Below are 25,115 nucleotides of genomic sequence, written 5' to 3'. Positions count from 1 at the left end.
GGAGTGAAGGGTTATCAGACATCAGTTATCTTGTAGGCAGGATTGGGGGAAGGTCACAAGCAAAAGAGAAACCCCTGTTGTGGCTTCTCCTGGTTCAGGAGGGCAGGCCAGACACTGAAGAGCAGCTGTGTGGGCTGCCCCCGTGACCCCACACAGGCAGGGCCATGAGCAGCGACACATCAGCACATTGTGCTGCAGAGTGCAGGAAGGTGGCTGGGAGCAAGTCTGGGGCTGCCCTGGCTTTGGAGGCCTCTCGAATTGGTACCCTGTATATTCGGGAACTTGGGGTACAGATACTGTGGCCCTCTTATTGTTTGTCTGGTTTTTGTTTGTTTTTTTGGCATTCCTGTCTTTGAGCACCTTCTCCTGATTCCTTCTTGAATTAGTAGAGACCCCATCTCTACTAAAACTACAAGAAAATTAGCCTGGCATGGTGGCACTTGCCTGTGGTCTCAACTACTTGGGAGGCTGAGGCAGGAGGATTGTTTGAGCCTAGGAGGCGAAGGTTGCAGTGAGCCAAGATTTTGCCACTATACTCCCACCTGGGCAACAGAAGAAGACCCTGTCTCAAAAGAAGCCAGAGTTCCTCAGGTCATTTTTAGCCAGATGAACAACTACTCACCTTTGAGGTCTTCGGCAGCACCCAGTAGGGGACTCCAGCTCCATTCCTAAGGCACCAGGCAGGGGCAAACCCTCCATGAGATCGGGGCTCCCAGCAGATGCCATCTCGCATCCTCCTTCCATTCCCGAGTCTGGACTCCTATAACATCCTGCCTGTGGCTCCATGGGACCGCAGCCCCTGTCCCATGTTCTGTACTCAGAGCAAGCCACTTACTTCTATTGGTGCAACTCCAGGAAAGGGGCCGAACCTCTCAGTTTCCCTCAGCCTCATGATGAAGAGATATAATGAGGCTTAATGGGGGTGTATGTCAAAGTGCCCAGCATGGAGTCTGGTTGGTCTGGACTCATCTAGGCTGGTCTGGACTAAAGCAATCCTCCCACCATGGCCTCCTGAAGTGCTAGGATTGCAGGCATGAGCCACTGCACCCGGCCAACTTTGCCATTTTAATGAGGGCACACCCCATGGGGTTAGGTCCAACGCAGGGCAGTTTGATTGAGGCAGTTTGATATAGAACCTGTTAAAGACCTCATGCATTCTCTCTCCAAAGAAGCATTCTAGCACATGCTGCTCTGCGTTTGCATCCTAGCTTGGCAGCTATGCCCTAGTTTACCCACAATTCTTGTTTTTTAAGAATATAGGTTATTAAAAGGGGTGTTTTCTGGTTGTAATGATCCTTGCTGAAGCTGCCTTTGACTCAAAATTATTTGTGTGTAATTCTTTGTGGCGTCACCCCAGTGATTGATGGCAGGGCTGAATGTGGGCTAGGATGAGCCATCAGTGCGTAGATGCTCCAGGAAGCTCGCAGAGCTGACGTGAAGCTCTTCGAAGGGGAGATGGTGGGGGAAGAGAGGGTGGTGCTGGTGACGGCAGTGGAGTGGGAGTGGCATGGAAAAAGTTTAACCTTTTAGAGTGATCCTTTTTGGATGATACTACATTTTATGTGTATGTGTGCATGTAACTTGTAGTTATAGAGCAGTGTCTTAAGTAAGTAAGCAAAACGCTGACAGGAAGGCTGTGCCCTCTGTGTGCCGCAGGTGGCGTACCTGTGCAGGAGGAGCCCGGGCGGGAGTCAAACAGATCTGGGATGGTCATTTGCCACGTGAATGACCCAGGGACCTCAGTTTTCCCCTACAAAGCAGTAGCCTCAGAGCAGGCAGTCATTAGTGCTTCTAGCTGCTTTGGGCTGCTAACTGGCCGTGTGATGATGGGCAGCACGTTGTGTGCCCCCATATTTATGTATGGAATGATGGGCCAGTGATAACAACAACAGGGAGGCAGCTGGTAACAACTCTCGAGTACTTGCTTACAGCACTTGATGTCAGTTCTTAACTGGGTCCTCACCATTCCCCTTTGGACTATAGGCTGCCCCACTTGACCAATGGAGAAACCAAGGCACAGAGAGGTTAAAAACTAGTCCAAGACATCCCAGCTGGTAAGTCAGTTGTGGGGCTGACTTCCTAGCCTGTTTGAACCATCATGTGAGACTTTCTTTCCAGGGCGTCTCCAGCCCTGGTGCACTGCAGTTTGGTTTTCAGATTCCCCAGCACAGCCATCTTGGGCAGTGATTCACTGACGAGTCTTTGTCCTCTGTGTCCCTTGGCTCCATTCAGCAGCTGGTGGGGAGATTGGCCCCGCCTTGTGGGCTACAGCTAGGATGGAAGGCCTGAGGAAGTTTGCCTGTTTCTCCCAGGGGCTCCTCTCACCCCTGCCCTCTGAATGCCTCAGCTTATCCTCTCCACAGGCTCCAGTTTGCGTCACCTGCAGGAAGTGTGTTCTGCTTCCAAGATGGATGCTCAGCCCTTCACAAACCTCTGAGCCCAGTTGTCTGGGCCTCACTTGCCATCCCCATCGCCTCTCTCAGCCCAGCAGCATTGCTGGGGGTGTCTCCTTAAACACTGCAGCTCTGTGGAACCTAGTTGGAGAGCTAGTGACCTGGTCCAAGCTTTCTTTTTTTATAGAGAGGGAAACTGAGGCTCAAAAAAGTTATCCTTTTGAGATTTTTTTTAGAAACCCACTGATTAAATGTGAAGCTGTCTTGTAAACCAGTGAACTGCCTATCCCCAGAGGTATCAAAGCAGAGGCAAGACAACCAGCGTTGGGCAGTGACATGAAAGGGAGTTGAGTCTCAGATGGGTGGCTGGCCCAAGCGACTTCTGAGGTCTGCATTAACCCTGAGCTCCCAGGATGCAATGATTCACTGTGACCTGCCTTTCAAGCACAGTGCCTGTCATGAGTCACCCAGGACCAGCCCCACAAAGATAGCACCTGAGACCAACTCTGAATAGGAGGGATCTGAGTAGGGCTGGCAGCTTCCTTTTGCAGTGCTGGCCTGGCTAATTGTTCAGTCCTGTTTCCCCTTTTCATCTTCCTTGACTTGTCTCTCAAGAGCAAATTCTGGTCTTGGACTTTTCTATGGCCTGCTGCCCGTCTGGGCCTCAGTTTCCTCATGTATAATTTAAAGAGAAAGTACCAGAGCGCTTGTGGGTTTCCTTCATGCCCCAGCGTCTCTGTATTTAGAATCCCCAGGCTATGCTTCCTGTTGAACCAGTGATCAGGCTGCTTCACAGCCCCTTCTTTCCCTCTTCCCTGGGTCTTGATCCCAGGCTTAAGGTCCCCAGATATATGAAATCCTGCTGATGCAGCACGAAGGCTGCAGGACCCTGATCAGGCCAACTTGGGTGCCTGGATGGGTCAGGGTGCTTAGCCCACTGAGGGCCATGGTGTCATGGTAAAATAGGGCCTGTGATCCTGATGCCCATGTGGAAAACAAATTTTGCATGAGATTGTTGTTATTGGAGGACAGAGGGCCTGTTTGTCCTTCCTGTGGTACACTGTGCTGTTGAATTCTCTAGTTATTCCCTATAGGATCGCCTGCCCACCTGGAGGTAGGTTGCACCCTTGCCAGTGCTGGAGGAAGTGGTCCTTGGGTCCTCTGCAGTGCACTCGGTCATCGCAAGGGCTCCAGGCCAGGCTGTGTTGGAGACTGGGCCGAGTAACCTGGGCAGATACCACCACTGCCCCCCAGGAACATCCACAAAGCAGATAGGCATGGACCTGGAGTGGTCAGTGAGATGAGCATGTGGCTCTCCAGGAGTTCAGAGGAGGGAACAAGGGCTTCCAGTTTGGGTGATCCAAGTAGAGTGGGTTGTGGGAGGTGGTGGTGATGAGCACTGAGTCAGGCATCCCAGGCCAAGGGGAGAGCTTGAGAAAGGCATAGAGGTGGGCCCTTGTTGCTAGAGAGGAATGGTTGGAGATGAGGCTTTTGATAGGATAATGATAGGAAAATCTCATGGGGCAAGAGCATGTAGAGATTGACTGGAATCTGGAAGCCCAAGTTAACCTAAAGGCACAGAGTGTTTTTGTGCCTGAGATCTTCTCTCCATGGGCCTTCAGCTCTAGGAATTCTTAGAGGTACCCAAGGAGTTGTGGTAACATGATAGTCACTAGCTTTTGCAAAGGGCTTCCTTGTGTGCCAGGCACTGCTCCAGGTACTCTCCATGGATTAGCTCACTTAATCCTCGCCTATGAGGTATAGGGATGTTCATCATCCCCATTTTACAGAGGAGAATACCGAGGTTCAGATTAAATAAGCAGCAAAAACAGAATCAAGAAGCACCTTCTGGAGCCCTCGCTTGCAGCTAAAACGCTCTCAAATCTGTCCTGTGTTCCCCACAGGGTCTGAGGAATAATTGGGAAATTTAGTTACTTAGGCCGCCTTTTTAGATGTGACTAACCCTTCCTCTGGCATCCTTTATAAAACTGTTCAAAGTGTCATCTCACAGGATGAATCCTTAAGCATTAATTGAAAGCATTTTCACATAATTTTTAATATGTAAGCAATTAGACATTAAAAAGTCCTTAGCATGTTTTTATTATTAAATCAACTTTATAGCCTAATAAGAGGAAATTAAAGTCGTTTCACACAGAGCCCCCCTGCTCTGACGTGGCTGTTTTTCCTTGCTTACAACTAACCTTCTGCCCTTTTTAACTGTGTGCTAGTAGGCACAGTCCAGATGAAACCAGTCACTGATTTTAAAGGCAAGAGGGGATGTTCTTTTGTATTTTCTCATCCTCTGGTGTGGCCTCTTCTAGTGGCAACATGCTCTCTGGAAGAATCATGGGGTTTATCATGTTAAAGACAATGTTCCAATTGTGGCCTCTGTGTTTCAGGAGAAAGGAGGCAGGAAGTACAGGTTCTGGGCTTGGCTCTGCCCCTGGCTCTGTCCTTGGGCAGGTTGCTTCTCTTCTCTGGGCTTCAGTTCCCTCATCTCTAAAATCAGATTCTGCCTCCTTCACAGGGTGTCAAGAGGATTCTTAGAGGTCATGGATCTGGAATGACTTCATAAACCCTTAGGTTACCCGCCTCTGCGGCCACACTGGGCTTTTCCAGCTGCCCTTGTCAGGCCTAGTTCTAACAGTCCTGAGGGTCCTGCCCCACCCCCAGCCACCTCCACATGGCTGCAGCCTCAGCCCCTCCCAAAAGCATGCATGCTGCCATCTCTGCTCTCAGGACAGACAGGACACCATTCTGGACAGCCAGCTCTAGAGGCCCTTCCTAGGACTCCTGTTCTCTCATTCTGGAATGAACTCTCCTGGAGACCGGCAAATGCTTCTCAGAAAAAGGAGTCTGTGAGTCTTGCCTGGGTGTCAGAGAAGCCGTCTCTGGCCACCCTGCCCGAGACTTCAGCCTTCCTCTCATGTTTGCCATCAGCCCTGACCCCTGGTTCCAGGCAGCACTGTTCCTCTGACAGCTGGGAAAGCAAAGAGCCTTCTGTCTGGGTCCTGAGTCCAGGCCCTTCCCAGCCCCAGCTCTGCAGTGCCGTGGACTCTGCTCCCAGGATGTCTACACACTTGCCTCCCTGCACAGCTCTGCTCCCCAAAGCCTGTACCCTGAGCCCCCTCATTTCCTTCTGTCCTGCTGCCTCTCATCCTCTGCAGGCCTCAAGCTCCCCCCTCGCCTGCCCTCCCCACCAAGTCACCACAGGCTTCAACCTGGCCTGGCGGTCACAGCTCTCCCCCAGCAATCATCTAGGCCCCAGCTGGATGATGGCAGGATGGAACTGTCCTTGAGGAGCAGTGCTTCTCGCCCCATGTAGGCTTCCTGCCCGAGGTCCAGAGAGGGGTGTGCACTAGCCAAGTTCACACAGCAGCAAGCCACGGGGCAAGTCTCCTGATTTCCATCCTGGAGCTCCTGGGCCTTGTTTTGAAATGTTGTGAAATCTGTTGTCACATCCTCCTGCCTGGTAGATAGCAGGCTTGGTCATGGACTGTGCAGAGTTCCCTGGCTGGTCTGTCATTTACCAGAATGACTTACCTATCGGACAGGAAGGAGATCATCAAGTGTAAATAGATTTTGTATTAGTCACCTGATGACTTTCCTATTCTTAAGAAACAACAGGGCTCACACACCCAGCCCAGTGGTGCTCACCCGCAGAGCTGTGGGCGGGGAGGGAAGTGGGAAGCCTGGGTTTCCATGGCGACCTGCAGGCCCACTCTAGGAGCCACTTTCTATTCTCTCACCCCTGCTCCCCTCTTGTCTTTGACCCCTGACACTGAGCACATTCAGGTTTTCAGGAAAGTTGCAGCAGGCCTGGAACAGGCCAAGGAAAGCAGACAGTCATTGGCAGCACCCCCGCTGTGGGTTGAGGGTCTTTGCCCTCCAGGTGCTCCTGTCACTTGGGGAAGGTGGACAGGGGCCCAGAGAACACTCAATGTCTGTAGCATAAAACAAACTAAGAAAAACTACACTGGAGAGAGAAATCTGGTCTTGGAGAGCACAGAAGAAGGAGTAGTACAGCCTCCGGGACCAAAGTGTGCTGCACAAAGACGGCAGCATCCCAGCAAAGCCACACTTGAGGTCCTGTCTCAAAATGGCCTTCTCAGGGAGGCCTTCTGGCCACTTATCTGACATTTCCACACCTTCCCCGCTTCTCTGATGTTGTTCCTTAACACTTGTCGTTATTTAGCTTGTTACGTACTTTTTTTTACATTTTCCTTGTTTGCTGTCTGTCCCACTACTGAGATGTGGCCTTCACAAGGGCAGAGACATAGATTTTATTCCCTGTTGGAACCTGAAGTACCTGGTACAAAGTAGGTGGTCAGTAAACACTGGTTGAATGAATGAGTGCATTAATTCGCTCCAGAAACCAGGGCTGGTCCACAGAGTGCTGGGTGCCCCTGAGGAGCCCAGGGACCTCCTGTCCTCCTCCAAAGGATGCCAGATCTGGAAAGTCTGAGTTTAGCCACTTGCTAGGTGGGCAGGGAGGAGCTGCCTTGGCCTCAGGGTGGGAGTTGAGGAGGCGTTCTGAGCAGTTCTGTTTCTGCAACTGGCAGACTGCGTAGGGATAGCTGATTCTGCCTCTTCTCCTTCCCTCTCTGGGCCGAGAGCTCTGTGAAGGAAGGGACTGGTCGTCACCCATCTTCATTTCTCTTCTGGGCCCAGTAAATATTCAGCAACTGAATGATTGAGTATAGGAATGCAAGTCTGTATGGAGAAGAAATGAAAGAAAAGGAAACAAACAAACATACTCACTATAAACAGCCTCTCCCGTTCTGCTGAGACTTGCTTGCTTGAAGTCACAGGGTCTGGGTCAGGGGGAAAACGCAGTGCATTCATTCATTGCTGGGTGGCTATTTGCGAGCGCCTGCCAAGTGCTGGCACTGTTCTATGCTCCAGGGTCTATCCATGAACAAAACAAAGTTGTTCTCATGGAGTTAACAGTTGAGTGAGGGACCAAGGTGGCATTGCCTACCCATGATTCCCTGAAACTCATTTCCTAGACGCTGCGGCTCCAGGTTATCGAAGGCTGGAATTCAGGGGCTTTCTCAAAGTCAGGAGCTGAGTGGAGACTTGTCCCCAGGGCCAGGGCCACCTTCAGTAGGAAGGACGGTCTCAGTGCTGTCTTCTGGGGATAAGGGGGACAGCTGTGGCCCAGTGGCTGGCAGGTGTGTTCCTCTGTCCTTGGCCCCAGTAGAGGAGGAGCACGGGCCCTGAGGGTTGCCATGGGTTTTTCCCGTGCTGCTGGCACTAAGCCTCGTAGGTGTGAGGGCCCAGCAAACAGATTGCAGTCCTGTTGAGCATTTGGCAGCGAGGGCCCAGGCCCCTCGGAACACAGCCCTAACTCCTCGTCTTTCCTGGCAGCTGTGAGAGAAATGTGCATTTTACCCAAGGTAGAAATACAGGAACAGGAATGTGAAACGGAGGCGTTCACCTCCCCAGGCCTGCCTCAGCCTTGCATTTCAGAATCCCAGAGAGACATTAAAAGATCTGAAAGTGCAGAAACTGATGGAGATACCTGTCCTGAAATAGGCTTAGGGAGACTCAGGTTAATCCGCAGCAAAGCTCCTGCATCCTACACCCGCCCAGCTCCTTGCATGCTGGACAGGGTGTGGAAACCGTGCGGAAACCCACACTGCAGGGGTGTGGCACGATTAGGAAGTCATTTAGGAAAACAGGCCTGCCCGGGAGTGTGGATGGAATCTTGCAGCGCCTAGCAAGAGGCAGGGAGACAGGTTCTGCAGTTCCGAGGCTATAGCAATCATCTAGGCCAGGCCAGGGGCTGTGGGGTCAGGGTAGGTGTGGTGGACGGGCCCACCAGCCAGTGGGTGCTGTGTGGAAGGGAGAGGAGACGGTGGGATGACAGCATCAGTGGGGTCCTCCGTTAGTGGGTGGATAGGAAAGTCAGTCACCTGATGGGGCCTGTCCTATCAGAGAAGGGAAGGGAGGTTCCTGGGGAGGAGTCAGAGTTGAGATGTGGTCACCTTTGAGGTGGGAGCAGCCAGCTGGGTGCTTGGGAGAGATTGAATGCATTCATGTGTGACGGAAGGTGCTGGAGTCAGATCAGAGGAGGGCCCCAAACTATTCCAGGGGCCTGGGGGCCACCGTGAGAAGTCCTGGATTGTGTTTCTGGTCTGGGGAGAGGAGTAGTGTGCAGGGAGTGGCCAAGGAGATGGCCGGCCACAGTTCCTGCCTTTCAGAAGCCTGAAGGAGGAGATTCCGTGATTTGCCCCACACCCTATTATTTGACTAATTAATTAGTACTCGCCTCTAAGTAGGACTCAGGCTGCCTTTCTGGAAACTTAGAGATGACAGAAGTCTGTGTTTAAAGGTTACCTTTTATAGATGATACCAGGAATCTCCCTAAGGCTCTGAGAGGAAGCCGGTGAGGTGATTTCCATTTTGCAGATGAGAAAGCCGAGTCGTCGTGGCTGACAGGACTTCTGGCCCCTTCTCCCTGCAGGGGTCACTGCCTGGTGATGCAAGGGAGGGATACTGAGTAACAGCAGGTCTGAGTCCTGCCTCGGTGGCGGCAGTGTAGCCGGTGCCTCGGGTTCGGTGATCTTCCCCACCTCTTGGAGAGTCCCGCCTTCTCCCTTTCAGCCAGCTTGGCCTGTGTGTGTTCCTGTGGTTAGTAAGGGCTGGCTGTGGTCCTTTTCCAAAACAGGCAGCTGAGCGGAAGGAAAAATAAAGTGCCGCCTCTTCACTCTCCCTTTCAGGGTATAGGCGTGTAATTGTACCTGGCTACCTAAAAAAAAAAAAAAAGCACCAGAAGAGGGGTCATCTCCCAAGCCCAAGCCTCAGCTTTTGGGCCTCTCTGTTCCTACTGCCCCCGTCACCCCATTCTGTCCATATGCCGACCCAGCCCTCACCGTGTCCACTGTGATATATCTGCTAGACTGGGAGCCCCTGGAGGGCAGGATGGCAGGACAGGCCGGGGCTGGGGTGTCTTGCGCTCAGACTGTGGGTGCCATGTGTTTGAGGTTTTGGCCTGGAACTTTCTGGTGAAGAATGTCCCCTCATCCAGAACTTGCCGGTTTTGTGGGGAGCGGTGTGTGTACATGGTGAGTAAACGTCCCCCACAAAGCTCTCAGCTCCCAGAACTGGGTCTCATGCCTACTGGGCTGGCTCACCTCTGCCCTGGCCGATGGGGCAGCATGTATCCTGTCTCCGGCACCCCAGCTGGTCTCTCACCTGCTGGCCTGTGGCCCTGTTCCCTCCCATCTGCTAAGCCTCAAGTCTCTGTGTGGACACTGGCACATGCACTCATGTGCCCACACCCCCAGCCACACAGCCCTCCGTGAAGCCACCCTCTCTGGCAACTCCTCACCAGGTCGGGGGCCTTCTGAGTCTTTGTGCTGCCCTAGTGGGCCTGTCTTGGCCCCTGGGTGCCCCTTCCCCACCCTCTGCCCCTCGGGCTGGGTTCTGGAGTCCTCAACTTCCTGAAGTGAACGGCCTTCATCATGCCTGCCTTCAGCTCTAGCCTCTTGCTGCCCAATTCAGAACACCTCTCGCCTGGTCCCCCCACCTTTGCCAGCAGAGCCCTGGGGGGTGGGCTGGGGGGCGGACTGGGGCGCGCCCACCTCCTCAGCAGATCTTTATTCACTCGGTTCCACCGCGGCCCTTCCCTTCCAAGTCCCACGCAGCCCCCAGCAGCTCAGGTTCACCTTCCCCAGAAGCCTCTGCACGCTTTAGGCTCCCTGACCTGCTGCTTTCCCCAGGTGCCTGTGACTCAAGGCAGAACCAGGCCAGTTGGCGTTCAGTTTTCTGCTCAGGTGGTGTTTATTGAAGCCCCGTGCTCTCATGCCCTTCACAGCATCTCTCCTAAACCTCCCTGAGGCCCAGGGAGGGAGCGCCTGGGTTGTCTCCATTTGCCGGTGAGGAAACTGGAGCAGAGGCTTCCACGACGGCTGGGGGCCTGGGAGTTGTGTTCCAAAGTCCAGGAAGGAGCAGGGCAAGTGGTCAATGGGCCAGATGGACCCTGGGCTGAGGGAAGTACATGGTCCTGAGATGGATCCCCCGGGCCAGCTCGTGCCCTCCCCAGTAACAGAGGCAGAGGCCTGGAGCCAGGAGGCCCCAAGCAGTAGCCTCACCACCCCACACAATTGGGAACCAGCAGGTGGGCTTCAGCATTCTCCCTTCCTTGACCTCTTCTAGGATTTGCTTCCGTTTCTGTGCTATGTCCCTTTACCTTATGGAGAACTGCTTCTGCTGAGTGAGTCTTTGCTGGGGGAAGGGTTAGTGCTGAGCCACTGAGTGGTCTGCTTTGGTAGCCACTGAGTGGCCTGCTTTGGTGGCCACTGAGGGACATAGTAGTACAGTTGGGACAGTGTCAGACCTGGGTAAGATAGAGCAGGGGCAACCCGGCCTCATGCTCCTGTCTTGCCCTTCAGGGTGAAGCGCAAGAGGGTGTTTGTGGAGCGTCCATGGAAGCCCTGCTGTTCTGGGCACTGCAGCGAGCACAGGGGCTGGGAGGTGGAGCCCACCTTGGCCCTCCCCTCAGGAGGGCTGTCCACCAGGATGTGGCTTATGACTGCTGTCACATGTAGGTGTAGAACCCTGCCCTCGTGGGACTGGGGGCTGTGGGACAGGTGTGGCCCATTCTGCTTGGTTAGGGGTGGATGTTGGTTAGGACTGGGTGGGAAGGGTGGTGGAAGCAGGTGCATCGAGGGGCATAGCCTAGCCCCAGGGTTTAAGGGTGGAGTTGGAAGGAAGTGGAGTCTCTAGCCTAGGACAGAACCCAAGGAGGTCACGTGTTTAGCTGAAGGGGACTCACAATTGTGAAAAGCACCCACCTGGGGCAGGTCCCTAGGCTTTTAGCTCTCCCATCCCTGCCCCGCTGTTACTCTCATCTCCATCTCAGCCCAGGCTGCCATGCAAAGTGAGCTGTCCTCCAGCTGATCCTCAGAGGAAACTAGACAATATTTTTAATTATTGTCTAATTTACACCCAGAAATTAGGAGGAAGGGCTTGGTCCTTATTAATAGTCTCAGCCTGTTTACCCCCTAGACTTGAAACTAATTTTCATCTGGACCAAGATTTGTTGTAAATTTCCAAGGCTCCGTACTAATAAAAAGTTTCCGGCTTCCTTTTGGGCCCCAGTTCTGTGCCCTGGACCTGGCTCCCAAATTTGCAGAAATGTATGATTTCTTGGGGTGAGACAGGGTGGATCTTAAAACTCACGGTCTCCACCCCAGGGAACTTGATGCAGGGTCCTGGATCTGCAGGAACTAGTACTGCAGTTAAAATTCACAGTCTGGTTTTAGCTCACTTTTTAACTGAACTGTATGTGATGTTGTTGGAAAAGCTTGAACTCGGGTATTAGAACCTTTCCTCTCTCTGGAAATCTTCCTTCATAGAGTGAGAATTTTAGAGCCAAGCTAGGTTGGGAGACTAGACAGATGGTAGTGGGGCTAGGGTGAGGAGGGTGTGGGAGGAGGGTTCTCACAGCTGTCCCCTGAATGGTGGCCTGAGCTGAAGTCCTAGCCCAGGGCCCCTTGCAGTCACTAGGGTGCCTTCTTATGTGGTTCACGTGGTTCGGTAGTGCTCTTGCAAAGCAAGGCCTCCTGCCCTGCCTTCTCCTGTAGGAACCCTGTGCAGGTCAGTCATTTGCTCTGCCTCTAAGTCCTCTGCAGGGAGTGATGGCTTTTCCACCTCTCTGTTTAAGCATCTAGGAGGAAAACAATTTTGTTTCAGGTCATTTGTGGCTTTGTGGAAATTTCTAATTAATATTGTCAGATTGTTGGCATTGCTCTTATTTCTTCCAAGACTTTGGCCTTCAGTTATATGTGTGGGGTTATTGCTATCACCATTTATATTTATTTCTCTTTTTGCTGACTACCCATATCTCATTTCATCCTCAGAACAACCCTGGAGGCAGTCCTTGCTATCCTTTTCTTAAGATAGACAAACTGAAAACCAGAGAATCGAAGTGACCCACCCAGGGTCAGCCAGCAGTAGTGCCAGGGCTTGAGCTAGGGTCTGTTTGCTGTATCACATCAGTCCCCATCCCCTTCCTCTCCCTTCCATTAAAAAGAGTCTGTGTGCAGAGCCGGGTGCTGTGAGGTGGGATCAGGGTGGATGGAAGTCACTCACCACCACTCCTGCCCTCTGGAGCTTATGGGGAAGATGCACATGGCCTTTTCTCTTCTCTCCTCTTTATATCCTTTGGGCTGTTATCTGCAGAGGTCTCAGCGGGTAAGTGTAGGTGAACTGCCAAGCACTCGAGTCATTGTTCTAACTCCATGGTAGATGCTGGGAGAGAGCCTTTCTGCCGGCGAGGATGTGGCCCCCAAGGGAACTAACCCTCACCCTCTGGGGCCAGCCAGTATCCTCCCACTCTGAGAGGCTGCTTGTGCCTCAGTGTCCCTGGCACCTGGTCTCACCATGCAGCGAGCCAGGACCACAGAAGACCTAGCTTGGAGAGTGTCCAACCTAACCCACCTGGACATGGCTTCCAGGTCAAAGCGTCCAAAGGGCTTGGCCTGGAGAAGCCGTCTTTGGCTGAAGGACAGAACTGGCCAGGCTCTCCCCAGCCCACAAAAAGCCTTGCATGTCTTCACATTCAGGGGTGAGGAAAGGCATAATTGTGTCTGGAAAGAGCCCTGGGTTTGACACTAGCCATGGAGCTGTAATTATCGTCTTTAATTACACGATGGTGCCTTTGCCAGGAAGATGTGCTTGACGATTATCTCCTCTCCTGACAAGGGTGGTTCCATCTCCCTTTGTAAGTACTGATGTAAACACACAGGCTCACTTGAGATTTTGGGATTACCAAAGAGCCATTCAGAGTTGCCTACCTAAGGACCCCTGCCTTTCAGAGGAGAAAGGGGCAAGCCAGGTATCAGCCGTGCAAGTGCTTTCTTGCCTGCTGCTGAAAAAGAATGTCCATATACCTCTGAGTTGACTTGATCTCTGAAATGGAAAAAAAAGAACAAACTTTTCCCTGATGCTTAAAATAAAGAAAAAAGGAAGAGCAAAAAGCCATGTAACAGTAACCCCTGCGTTTACATACCAAGCACATCCCTGCTCATTTGATTCTCACACCACCCTGGCGAGGCAGGCAGGACACGTGGTGCTACCTCCGTTGTATAGATGGTGAGATGAGGTCTCAGAGAGGCTAAGGGACTTTCCCAAAGTCACACAGGAAACCAGGACTAAAGCACCCTGCCAGCACCCTGACTATAAGCCAGGCTTTGGCACCTGCAGGGCAGTATTTTGGTTCATTTTGTGAGATCCCTCAACCCCAACTCACTCTGGGGCTCCTATGTGGCAAATAAAGCCCCTCAGCCTTGAGGGGCTTCTGAGGGCCAAGTGCCATGCACTTTATAGGACTGAATGGAGGGGCAGCCCCCAAAGACTTAGGAGGCCAAATGACAGTGCATTCCCCAATGGACTATACAAGTTAGCCCAGTGTTGCAGACAGAATCAGCCCACCCGGCCTCGGAACAGCGCCACCGGGGAATCAGCACACAGTGCAGAGGATGGGAGGCTCGGTAGAATGCCCCCCGCCCCCGGGCTCTGCTCACCACACTGGGTCAAGGTGAAGGGCAGGCTGTCCTGAAGATCCATGAGTGCAGGGCCTTCCAGGGTCAGTTGGTACCATGGTCAACATGGGGAAACAAGGGCAAGGTGGTGGGCAGTGGTGAAAATGCAGATTCCTAGGCCTGTAGGCCTCCTGTAGAGGCTCTCACTGAAGCCCAGGAACCTGCACTGTAGTACATGGCTCCATGGCTCTAGGACAGATGGTCCCATGGTTAGAGAGTCCCTGCTTTAGCAAAGGGCTCAGGCCTGGGGTCTCCTTCAGTTCTTCAAGCTGTGGCCTGGCCTGGCTTGGTCTGCCAGCAGCAGCAGTGCTTCCTGACTTCTCCCTCCCTCTCTCTTCTCTCTCCACTGCCTGCGGGAGGGATGGACATCCATTCTGTTGTCTCCTTGAAGCTACCTGTGCAAGTCCTGAGGGCCCAGCCCTGGGCCTATGGGAAGGAGTGGAAACCACTCACTCAGGTGTGGCGCCCCAGCCTCGTGGCTCTTCTTGTCAGCCTTCACAACGCTGTGATTCTTACGGGAATCTTGTAAATCTCTGAATGGCCAATAGAACAGGGCGGGGGTAGAGGGCGGGGGGTGGCTAGTGGAAAGAGTCATGAGCTGGAGGCTGCAGAAATGAATCCCAGCTCCTCTGACACCTGGTTTGAGCTCGGACAGGGCATTGCCTCAGTTTCTCCATCTCTGAAGTCAAGGCTTCAACCAGATCCTGAGGTGACTTTAGTGCTAACCTGCCCTGGTAGTGGCGACGGTCACACAAAGACACGCTGGATGCACACAGGGACACAATCTCCCAGAACACAGAAGCCCCCCAGGTGCCTCTGGTGGTTGGGCTGCTGCCTCGGCTGCCTTTGTTTGTCCCCAGTCTCCATCAGACCTCCACTCAGGATGTGGTGCCTGGTGTCAGCAGCTTCCACTCAGCACTCCGGAAACCTGTGTGTGAGCTAAAGTCACACTAGCCTCCCTAGGGCGTGTCTTTCCACAGAAGCCTACTTCCAAATTGGACCTAATTGTTGCATATATACCTTTAAATAATTTTTTTCAGTGTATTTTAAACAGCTATCATTTTTGCACATGCATCATTGGAATAAAGTGGAGCAGCCATTTGAGCTCCTGGTCACCCCGAGTCTGCAGCAGGCTCTCTCCTTGCAGGAGGAACACCTCAGGGAGGAGAGAAGCTAGGAGGTTTGAGAACAGCGTGAGATCAGCTCGCCTGCTGGGCTCAGCGCTTCCCAGATCCCTCCTCACTGTCCCCTGATGAGTTTCCCAGGCCTGGCTGGATCATGTTACTTTCCTGCTCAGAGATCTCCACTGGGTTCCACAGATCTGAGCCCAGACTTTCCAGGCCTTCTTCAAACCCCACACCCTAGAGGGTTCTCAGGGCCCGGCAGCGCCCCAGCACCCACTTGTTTCATGTGTAAACACTCACTGTCCTCTTCACTGAGGGACTCCCCAGGGCTCTGTGATCCCACAGGGAATTCCTCCCTCTTGTTCTGCCCTGCTGTTGAGTTCCTCCAGCAGCCTGGGCAGGGCCTGAGTGACTCACAGTGGGTTCCCCAGAGCCCAGCACAGAGCTTGACTCTTGGGAAGAGCTGGTTGAAACTGGATGAAAAATGGGCCTTTCCTATGCTCCCATTTCATCCTTGCCTTTGGAGTCAGTTTAATGGCTGCAAATATATTAACATTGGACTGTTGAATTTCCTGTTTGTCCCTGAAAAATAAGCATTCAAAATAGGATTTCGAGGACAGGCGGGGCAGCTCACACCTGTAATCCTAGCACTTTGGGAGGCCAAGGAGGGTGCATAGCTTGAGCTCAGGAGTTGGAGGCCAACCTAGGCAACATGGCGAAACCCCGTCTCTACTAAAAATACAAAAATTAGCTGGGTGTGGTGGCATGTGCCTGTAGTCTCAGCTATTCAGGAGGCTGAGGCAGGAGGATTGCTTGAGCCCAGGAGGTAGAGGTTGCAGTGAGCTGAGACCGTGCCACAGCACTCCAGCCTGGGTGACAGAGCCAGACCCTGTCTTTAAATAAATAAACAAAATAGGATTTTGAGACCACTGGAACATGTGCTTTCTTGGATTTGAAAACAGGCAATGCAGAGACCATGTATCTGTCCCTGAGGGTGGTGGGGGAGGTTGTGAGTCTCTGGGGCGCTGGCGGTTTTGGGAAGTTTGCCGTTTATGGAGCCCTTGGTGGTCAGGAATCCCAGGCCAGCAGGATAGCGGTCCAGCTCAGTACTGTGTTGGGGCCCTGGCCCTAGTGCTTCCCTCCCTCCTCCCTCTGAGCTGCCTGCTCCCGGCCACTGGTGCCTTGGAATTATAACTCAGAGCTCAGAGCAACAGGAATGCTGTAAATCTCCATCGCGCTCCCCTTTACAAGCAGGCAGTTGGGCGCGGCGGCACTTTACAAGAGAAAGCAGCTCCACCACAGCAGAATGCAGTGAGTGCCTGTCACACAGGCTGTCTTGCCTCTGCCTCTGCTTGCTCTGTTGGACACAGTGGGTACCACAAGCCAGGAAGAAGCGTCACTCTTGTTTATCCCCATCCCATCCCAGAGCCCTCTGCCCCTTAGCAGGGTCTCCTCCTGGGCCTCAGGCCCCCAGGGCCTTATTGTCCTTTCTCCCACTTGCCCTTGTCACACAGTGACAAGCTGCTGTCACCCTGGACAGCTGTTGTTTGACAAGCTGGCCATCTCCCCCAGGGTGAGGGAGCAGAGTGCCTTGGCCTCCGTGTCTCTGTGATGTGAGAGGTACAGGGCTCCAGTCCTGAGGAGGGTGGAGCTGGACAGCCCAGAAGGCCAACCACAAAGATAAGATAACTTGGAGTACAGTCCTTTAGGAGTTTTGCCCACTCTGCAGTCATTTTGCACCCTCCTGTGCCAGCTCCTACACTGGGCGTCCAGAGATGGACATAAATGAGACCCAGGCCCCAGTGGATGTGGACTCAGGTCTGACATGTCTTGGGCTTTACTGATGAGCAAGCCAGGGGGAAGGGGCTGTCTAGGCAGCAGCCCGAGCTCAGACCTTGAGGAGAGGACTAGTGGCTCTGGGGACCCACCGGTGGTTTCGTAGGTGCTGAACTGACACCTGAGTTGGGTCCTGAGGTTAACTCAGAGGTGGGTGCCATGTAGAGAAGAGGGAAGGGATGGCTTGCAAATGGAGATACAGCCTGTGGCCGGCATAGCTGCAGCTTCAAGAACTTACAGAGGGGAGACATGTGGCTGCCAAGATGTTCGATGACCAGTTTATAAAGGGCTTTCCGAGCCCCCTAAGAGGCTTGGACTGTATCCTCAGGACTATCTGGAGTTGTTGAACCTTCACCTGCTCCCACCCACCTCCTGCTTGTCAGCTTGCCATTTCCCTGACTCAGACTGTTGAGCTCATTGAAATCCTGCTGACACTAAGCGGACACACAGGTTTATCGCATCAAGCCTCTGCTCTCAAACCTGGGTCAAGTTGGAAAATTAGTCCAGGATAAGAAGGTAGATGTGGAGAGTCACAGGGCGGTTAGAGCCAGCACTGGCAATGTCTTTAGGCCTTGGGTGATTAATTGACATATGAATCAGACAGATAATTAGCACTACATTGGGGTGCCAAAGGGACAGAATTCTTCTCCAGGATGGTTAAGGGACTACCGTAGAAGGAGGGGAGATCTAGGCCCAACCTTGAATGCCTTTGGGTGTTGAATGAGGAGCTGAAAGGAAGGCCATTGCTGGGTAGGTGGGGACCAGCAGGCTCCAACCTTGGCCCAGAGCCAGCACATCAGTGGACACTCTGTGTCTGTCCAACATTAGGAGATGGGGAGCCGGCTGGTGCTATAGAGATAAGGGCTTTAGACTCTCACCTAAGTGTTCATTGACTTACCAAATATTTTTAAAGAACTGCTGCTTTATTTAGTCTCTAGGCTCCTGTGTACATGATCACAGAATTCTGCACACATACAGGCCTCAGACCTGAGTTAAGGACCCTCCACCTGAGGGCTGAACAGGCTGCAAGGCTGTCCCCTCTGTGTGCTATTTCTCCCTGTTGAGCAGGCTGCAACCATGAGTACCAGCTAAGCTCAGACTTTATGATCCAGGTGAGAAGCAGGAAAGTTCATCCTGGGTGTGAGGGAAGAGGAGGGGCTCAGATGCTCCTGAAAACGGAGTCTCTTCATGCAGCCTGTGGACAGATGGCACGGCGGCTTCCTCAGGAGGCTGTCCTGTGTCCACTCCCACCTGCAGACCCTGGCTGACGGCAGGCACACAAAATGGCTGCAGTCATTTCGGCTTGGACATTATTCAAAACTGCCATTTCATGTCGTCCACCACATAGAAAAATCTCCACAAAGCACCCTGGTACATTTCATTTTAAACAGTGGGAGCTTCCTGGTGAACCCTGTAAGAGGAATTAGTTGCAAATTAAACCCCCAGGAAGCAGAATGACTTGACCTATTGTATGGAATTGTTGGGTGTAAGCCAATTGGATGTTGAAAGACACCTGCCTAAGATGGTGATTTGGGTCTCAGAGCAATTGATCTTAAACCCCTCTGGCAGATGTAAGGGAGTGCCATCAAAGTGTCCTCAGAACAGTGACCTCTGCAGAGTAGATGAGAATGACGGGAATCAGCCAGCGTGGAACGAGGCCCCTGCAGGTACTGGGGGCTTTCTGGATAAGTTTGTCCTCCTTGTTTTGAGCACCCTTCATCTCATTGCTCCCTCTCCCCTAATATTCCTTCTGCTATTAATATACATGACATTGACAGTGAGGAAGGCAAGCTAGGAAGGCGGCTTCCCACCAGTGGAGGAGGAATGAGAGTAAAATGATCTTTGGGGTGATGCGAGACTCAGCAGGGCCTCTGAGGTCCTGTGCTCCCCAGGCTTGGAGCACTCTGTGACCCAGGCTGGCCTGTGCAGGAGCATTTTTCCAGACTGACTGACAGTGGCCAGCCCCTCTACCAGAGCTGGGAAAAGCAGGGCCTTCTCCCTACCAGCCGTGGGCAGGTGGCTGGAATATCAGGCCCAGAGACCAGCAGGTATACACAGCAGAGGAGGGCTTGCACTACGAGGAGTTTAAAGATTCCTTGGGAGGGTGGGGCAGGACTTCCCCAGGGAAGTGGCCGCCTCTGTGTCTCACCAGGACAAGGATGAGCAGGATGAGCTGGAGCTTCAGCGGTCATGTGGCCTGTGGCTGGTGCCTTCCTCCGTCAGGGGACGTGAGTGAAATCTGAAGTGCGTGTCTGTGTGGTGGCAGCTGTAATGTGACAGCTGCCGCCTGCCCGCCCTTCCCCCAGCCTGTTCTCGAGTGAGGAAGCTTGTCTGGCAGCGCCAACTCAGCTGTCATCCCACATCAGTTTTTGTAGGTTCCCAGCTAGTGGAAAAGTGCCAAACACAAGCAGATGATACACTTAATGAAACACTCAGGAAGAACGCTTCAGTTCCAGATATTAAGGGTTTGTGTGTCATGTTTCTGAGCCCTGGAATCAGATCATGCCTTCTCAGCCTTGTCACAGAGTACAGGGCTCTTCCTTTTAGGAGTGAATATGAGAAATATTCCATGATGAAGTAGAAGTTTCTGCTATTGAAGGGCAGCATACATGACTGATATTACGAAAGAAAAATGAAATGAGAGGTCTTCTCCATGTGGACGTAAACCTATTGACTGGTGAGTCACTTATACCAGATGTCAGCTAGAAGGAAGGTTGTGTGTCTGTGCACTCTATGTATATTCCTCATATGTAACATCTGCATGGAGTTTTATGGTTGCAGGACTCTTTCATATACCCTTTATTTTATTTTAAACAGCCCCATGAAGTTGGTATTAATATTCTCCCCACTCCACAACAGAGGTTGCCAAGTCTCTACTGGGGCAAATCACTCCCCAGAGGGCATAGGCTGGCGGTCAGCACAGCCAGGGTTTGAACTAAGTCTCCTAAGTCCAGTTCCAAAATGAACCTACTGGTATTTGGAATTGCCAGTGTATTTCATATGTGGAATCAAAGGGGAAGTAATCAGTCATTTGAGTTATATTTGCATTTATTCTAACCTGATCAAGTTTGAATGAGGGATGGGACAGAAGAGAATAATATTTATATGCACGATGCTCTTCATTGGTTACTCTTTGATATCTACTGATGTCATTTGGCTTTTGAGGAGCTGGAAGCACAGGGAAGCTGGAGTATTTGCCGAGGTCATGCGGCTTGGAGTGGCCAGCTGAGAGTCCATTCCAGATCTCATGGTCACTTTCTACTGTCTCACATTGCAGCGTTGCTATAACCATATGTAAATATAAAGTAACAAAGGGATAATATGAAAAAGGGTGATTCCGTAAATAAATGAACCACTGAGGCCGATCAGCTGCCTATGGTTCCATCATTTTGCAGACAAGGAAGCTGCAAAGGAGAGGGGGTGCTGTCTGGGGTCTCTCAGCAGCAGCTGGGGCCAGGCTCCTGACCCAGCCATGTTCCACCCGTTGCCCTCCTAGGTCTCAGCTTCAGGTAAGTCTTCACAGTCTAAGTTTTTTGTAGGTCTTCGAGCCAATAGACAGGAATGCTCTTGGAGTTGATCTCAGTTCTGTATCGTCAGCTTCCTAGTTAGAAGAGAACCTTAAAATTCCAAAGTTCAGGCAACTCCTCCCTACCAAGCGAGACTGTAAGCTCAGGCTTATATCAAAAATTCCGTATTTCTCAACGGTGAAGTCCACATTTGCACTCCCAGTTATTTTTAGGTGGAAACTTTATATTTTCTGTTTCATATCACATTGGCTTCCCTGCGTAACTGAGCTTATATTTTCTGTCTCGCAATAGTGTTGGAGAAGCCTTATTTTTAGCTCGGTTCGTTTTTCTTCCTGTGGCTTCCTTTTTCTTGTTTAACACACACACACACACACACACACACACACATTCAAGTAGGCATCCGTTCCCATCGTACTCTCCCTGCCAGTTCTCATTCACTTGGTCACAAGACTTCATCCAAAAGGCAAGTGTTAAGCCTCATCTCATTCCAGGAGGAAAGGAAGAGGAAGAGCCTTCAGCAAATCTCAAGAATCTACTTGTAACATGGGCTGCTGCTTGTCATTTTATTAAAATCTCTTCACCTGTCACTCACCTCACCTGCCGCCACCTCCTGGCTGAGACACTCTCGTGTGCACACCTGATAAGAAATGCTTTGGATCCCCCTTGCAGAGAAAACCTATTGACTACAGTTGGGGGGATGTTCTCAGGGGCTTGGGTCTTAGGCTCCTAGAGGGCCTAGAGTGTGAGACTGTGTGTGTGTGTGTGTGTGTGCGTGCGCGCATGCATATGTGTATGTATATGGTGCTTACCAGACCCTGTTTCCATGCCTGCCACCTGTAGCCTTTGATTCTGGTGGCAGGCACCCCCGGAGGGCACTTGCCTGTGGGCCCGTGGTTGATGATCCTTGTTGGTGCTGTCTAGTTCATTTACACCATGCTGTATGGTGGCAGGCCAGAAGTGAGAATCCAGTCTAAAATGTTAGGAAACAGGCCAGGGGAACATGGCTTACACAGCCCCCTGCGTGGGATAAAGTACGGGGCAGACCCCAGGCCCCTGCTCACCCCGACTCTTCCTCAGAAACCTTCAGTGGCTCCCTGTTGCCCCTCCACTGAAGTGTGAGCCTCTTTAACCTAGTGGTACTTGAGCAGGTGACACACTTAACTAGCCCCAAAGAAGACCACGTTTTTAGGCCGTGAGCTTCTCTAAAGCTGGACCAGGTTTTTGTTTTTTATTTTTATTTTTTTGAGATGGAGTTTCGTTCTTGTTGCCCAGGCTGGAATGCAATGGTGCGATCTCAGCTCACTGCAACCTCCGCCTCCTGGGTTCAGGCGATTCTCCTGACTAGCTGGGACTACAGGTGACCACCACCACGCCCGGCTAATTTTTTTATTTTTAATAAAGACGGGGTTTCACCATGTTGGCCAGGTTGGTCTCGAACTCCTGACCTCAGGTGATCCTCCCACCTCAGCCTCCCAAAGTGCTGGGATTACAGGTGTGAGCCACTGTGCCGGGCTGGACCAAGTTTTTATTGTTCAGTGTTTTCCCATAAAACAGCAACACAGGTGCTCACGAGGGGAGGAGTGGAAGAATGAGCTAGTGAAGTGATGCGTCGTATCTGAACCTCCTCCTTCACCTACTCTAGCCATGTGTCTCCCGAAGCATGTTTCTAGTTGGGAGCCTGGGACCCTCTGTTAATCTGTGGGAAAGAACCTGTTGTGGTGCTGCCTGTAACCCCTTCAGATCCCTCAGTGAGGCAATGCCTCTTCTGACAGGGTGTCTGACCTCCTTCACTCCCAAGCACACCTCCCTCCACGGAGCACAGCCTGCGGGTTATCATCCATCTCAGTTTGGTTTTTGGTTCAGAGCTTTGCTGATGAAAATTGGGTGATGGGCATCACTTTGCCATGTGACTTAGAGGGTATCAAGCTTCCAGAAGAGTGGGGCTCTTTGCAGTGAAACCATGGGTCCCAAAAAGTCATTAGGCCTGTCCTTGTAGCTGTGTTTTTAAGGAAAGCTTTCATCATTTCCTGTGCTGAGACCATAACTACGGTTCTTTAATGTGTCTTTAAAAATCGAGTACCTCTGTGGATGACCAGGGTCATGTTTGAGGCCATGTTATAATTAAAATGTACATCTTGGAATTGGAAACCGAAACAAAATTTGTTCCAAACTTAATTTCCTAAACTTCAAAATGTATAAGCATTACATGAAGTGAAAATTGTTTAGAAATACTCATGAATGCAGAAGGCCGTTTCACCGGAATATTAAGTAGAAGTTGATGGAATTCCATGACAGTGTCCCCGAAAGCATGGAGCCCTGAGGAGAGCGTGCACAGACTCTGATCAGAAAAGTGGAGGTGGGAAATTCTAGCTCTGCCATACCAGCTCAGGTATCTGCCCTCTCAGTCTCAGCCTCAGTTTCCCCATCTGTCCTAGGGGTTAGTGTAGAACTCCTGGCACTGTGCCTCGTTCCACATAGGCCCTCAACGAGTGCTGTCACAGATATTGATAATATCAAACAGCAGAGTCTTCATATGCCACATTTGCAACTTCCTTTTGAAATTTTAATTATTACATTAAGTAAATGTGCTCTGAGTAAGAAGATTCAGCATACAGGCTTATAGGAGGTAAAAAGTGAAATCTCCCTCCACAGACAAGGATTGTTAATAATTTGTTATGTTTTCTTATAGCCCTTTTCCATTTGCTTACAAAAATACACATCTGTGCATATCTGCAAACACAATTTTCTACATAAATGCTATGTATGTTTGGTAGAAACATTGTTCTATGTCACAGATCTTGTCTGAGGCCATTTGTTCTATTGAACAATTCTGTGTGACTGTAGCATGATGTGTTCAGTTGTTTTCTTATTCATAGACTTGTAGGTTATTCCTAGTTTCTGGTCCCTTCATTCTGGGCTCCCTTCATTCTGTAGCAAACATTTGTGAGCAGTTATTTCTGCCTGTGGGTCTGGATATTTCTGTAAAGTAGGTTTCTAAAAGTGGAACTTTAGGCCACAGGATATTTAATTTTTGTTAGATCTACCAATTTTACCTCTGAAGAGGGCATTTCCAGTTTATACTCCTCCAACAGTCTATGAGTACGATTCCCTTCTTAGAATACACAAATGTTTTTTTAAAACATTTGTTTTCTGTGCTAAATTCTGAATTTGCAAAAGCCTGTTTGTTTATGTTACTCCTTCACCAGTATTTACTGAGCATCTGTGGAACTGGGTTCTGCTCTGAGAATCATGCGAATGTGTTAAGTGGATTCGACTGGAACTTGACCCCCAGAGGTGGGGTGGGGTGGGAGCTGAGCACACAAAGGGCTAGAAAATGGTAGAAACCTCAAGGCTCCCAGGGTGGGCAAGAGACGACAGTGAGAATATCGGATTCATCTCTGAGCCCCCATACCACCTCTAGCACCCTTGACAGTTTAGAGTACCTGGTGCTCTAAACTGAACAGAGGCTGAGACTTGAAGCTGGGGCAGCAGCATGTCAGGCAGGGCACCTGGAGCGGACTCCGTTAGAACAGACCACCAGGGGAGATGAGGCCGTCTCCAGTCTCGTGTTCTGGAAGTTGATGACATCTTTCACACAGTCTGGAACCTCTTCAGGACGCCTTTTCAGGGACCTGAGCAGGGACTGTTCTTGTTTCTTCCAGCACAAAAATGTTTATTATCCAGATGTTTCCTTCCACATAATTCTTGGGATGGTTGTGTGGATGGTGTCATCTGTAATAGCTATTGACAGGAAAGAGCCGCCTGAAAGTAATTTCAAACAGTGGCAGCTTTCAGGTTCCTGGCTCTTGTGCATGACATCGCACACACACCTTTTCCTTCCCCACTCCTCTTTAAAACAAAAGCGAAAACAACGACAACGACAACAAAAAACACTGTAGTAGGGTTTTATGTACTGTAGAAATACACCAAGAAATACAAGAAGTGACGTCAGAGTTGGAAAGGCCATTAGGGTAGGAAGTGGAGACAAGGAATTGTGCCGACTGCTCACTCTGTGACTTTGGCAAGGCCCTTCGATTTTGAGTTTCCTGTTTCCCCGCTTAAATGGAGTTGCCAGCTCTGTCTGCAATCAGGTGATTACAAGAACCAAATAATCTGAAGGGTTTTGCGGACCATGAAGTGCTATATGGAAGGAGGGAGTCTTGCTGTTAGTCCTTTTTGTTCAATTTTGGTTGGCCCCTGGCAGGCAATCGCTTCTGGGCCAGGTGGGGAGCCCCACTGAGATCCTTGGGCTCATGGCGGCTTTGCTACTGTCAAGTCTCCTGAGTGTAGAATTGCAGATTCTCTTAGGGAACTGCTGTTTGGCTGCATGCCTCATTCTTTGGGGTCAGGAGAAGTGGCAGACGGATCCCCCTGTAATGTGATAAAGATAATTCCTCATGGACTTGACTCTGAATTGATCCAGTCTTTGCAGGAACTTTGTTTCCTAAGAAGAGAAACAGACAAGCAGCTAGTCTGAGGACCACGTTCTGGGTGTGTGGGGAAAGGGCTCTCCATAGAGGCATGTGTTAGGGTTCTCCAGAGAAACAGAGCCAATGAAATGTGTGTGAGAGAGAGAGAGAGTGTGTGTGTGTGTGTGCGTGTGCAAAGAGATTTATTATTTTAAAAAATGGATCATGTGATTATGAAAACTGGCAAGTCCCAAAATTTGTTGGTAAGTTAGTA

At 51.1% G+C, this 25,115-nt stretch overlaps 1 protein-coding gene across 1 annotated transcript in view; it reads left to right on the top strand.

Annotated features, from left to right (window-relative positions):
- The window catches only part of SHB (Src homology 2 domain containing adaptor protein B), a 168,661-nt gene that overhangs the window by 67,557 nt on the left and 75,989 nt on the right, over nucleotides 1–25,115 (top strand). The window lies entirely within an intron of this gene.

Source organism: Mandrillus leucophaeus, unplaced genomic scaffold (assembly GCF_000951045.1).
Source record: "Mandrillus leucophaeus isolate KB7577 unplaced genomic scaffold, Mleu.le_1.0 Scaffold433, whole genome shotgun sequence".
Lineage (NCBI taxonomy): Eukaryota > Metazoa > Chordata > Mammalia > Primates > Cercopithecidae > Mandrillus > Mandrillus leucophaeus.
Note: the sequence above shows the minus strand (reverse complement) of the source record. Positions and strands in the feature narration are given on the sequence as shown.